We start from the raw sequence: 357 nt of genomic DNA, 5'->3' as shown, positions 1-357 counted from the left end.
TGCCATTTTAATGATATAATCAATGTTATTCACTTCACCACTCAGTGGTTTCATTGTTGTGGCTGATTAGTGTATAATGAAATTGGTCCAATTTTTGATCACTGTTCGCAATGTATGAGACTCATACAAACACCCTACCAGGAAGGCATGTTCCCTTTTAACATTTGCTGACTTTTTTCTATTTTCTTTCTAACTTTATCTTTATTTCTATTAATCAATTGATCTTCATGCCATCTATTATGCACATTATCCACAATTATATACTGAATCAATTGGAAATAATAATACTTTTATTGGAATAAATAACAATGCTAATATGATGATTCCAGCGAAGTCCATCCATGTCTATCTCCAGCT

Source organism: Pelobates fuscus, chromosome 13 (genome assembly GCF_036172605.1).
Source record: "Pelobates fuscus isolate aPelFus1 chromosome 13, aPelFus1.pri, whole genome shotgun sequence".
NCBI classification, from domain to species: Eukaryota; Metazoa; Chordata; class Amphibia; order Anura; family Pelobatidae; genus Pelobates; species Pelobates fuscus.
Note: the sequence above shows the minus strand (reverse complement) of the source record.